We start from the raw sequence: 1,370 nt of genomic DNA, 5'->3' as shown, positions 1-1,370 counted from the left end.
CTCTACTGAACCAAAGCATGGAGTTCTTTGGGAAGTAGTGGAGGTTCTTCCTCCAATGGCTTTGTACCAAATAGTTTGGTATTCAGCTTCATAAGAGCTCCTAGGTACTAAGCAAATTGTTCTTCCCTAGTGTTCTCATCCTCATCAGAGGACGAGTATTCATCAAAACTTATGCACTGCAGAAGTGCATTCAAAGAAACTTCTATGGTCTTTATATGGGCCTTGGCTTCCTTTGGTTCTGGGATAGGGGTTTCTTGAGTAGGAATTGAGCACTCAGAAGGTGTCCTTTTACTGGCGTTCAACGCCAGCTCTTGTAGCTCATTGGGCATTAAACGCCCATGCTGTGCACCTTTGCTGGCGTTAAACGCAAGTCCCTCTGTCATTTTGGGCGTTGAATGCCCAACAGGGGTATCCTTGCTGGCGTTCAATGCCAGCTTCCCTGGCTGGCTGGGCGTTGAACGCCCAGTGAGGGATTCCTCACTGGCGTTCAGTGCCAGAGTTCCTGTGTGTGTGGGCATTGAATGCCCAGCCAGTGCTCCCTGGCTGGCATTTAACGCCAGCTCTGCTGCCAAGATGGGTGTTGAACGCCCAGTGAGGGCTTCCTCACTGGCATTCAGCGCCAGGCTTGCTGCCATTGTGGGCGTTGAACTCCCATTGAAATCTTCTTCAATAGCGTTCAATGCCTTCCCAGTCTCCTCAGATTCAGCCTCTACCTCCATGGTAATTGCCTTGCACTCTTCTCTTTGGTGCACCTCAGTATTGCTTGGAAGAGTGTTAGGAGGGGTCTCAGGGATCATCTTGCTCAGTTGACCAACTTGTACCTCCAAATTTCTAATGGAAGACCTTGTTTCATTCATGAAACTATGAGTGGTCTTAGAGAGGTTGGAGACCAAAGTGACTAAGTCAGAAAGGTTTTGCTTAGAGGTTTTCATATTCCCTTGAGAAGATGGGAATGGCGGTTTGCTGTTGAACCTACTCTGGTTCCTTCCACCTGGATTATTATTGAGGCTTCTGTTGATCCTTCCATGAAAGGTTTGGATGATTCTTCCATGAAGGATTATAGGTATTTCCATAGGGTTCTCCCATATAATTCACCTCCTCCATGGTGGGTTGATTAGGATCATAAGTTTCTACTTCAGAAGAAGCTTCTTGAGTACTACCAGCTGCAGCTTGCATTCCAATCAGATGCTGAGAGATCATATTGACCTGTTGGGTCAAGATCTTGTTCTGAGCCAATATGGCATCCAGAGTATCAACTTCAAGAACTACTTTCTTCTGAGAGATCCCATGATTCACAGGATTTCTTTTAGAAGTGTACATGAATTGGTTGTTTGTAACCATCTCAATTAGTTCTCTAGCTTCTGCAAGTG

This window comes from Arachis ipaensis, chromosome B9, assembly GCF_059453495.1.
Source record: "Arachis ipaensis isolate K30076 ecotype BB chromosome B9, ASM5945349v1, whole genome shotgun sequence".
In the NCBI taxonomy this organism is placed as follows: domain Eukaryota; kingdom Viridiplantae; phylum Streptophyta; class Magnoliopsida; order Fabales; family Fabaceae; genus Arachis; species Arachis ipaensis.
Note: the sequence above shows the minus strand (reverse complement) of the source record.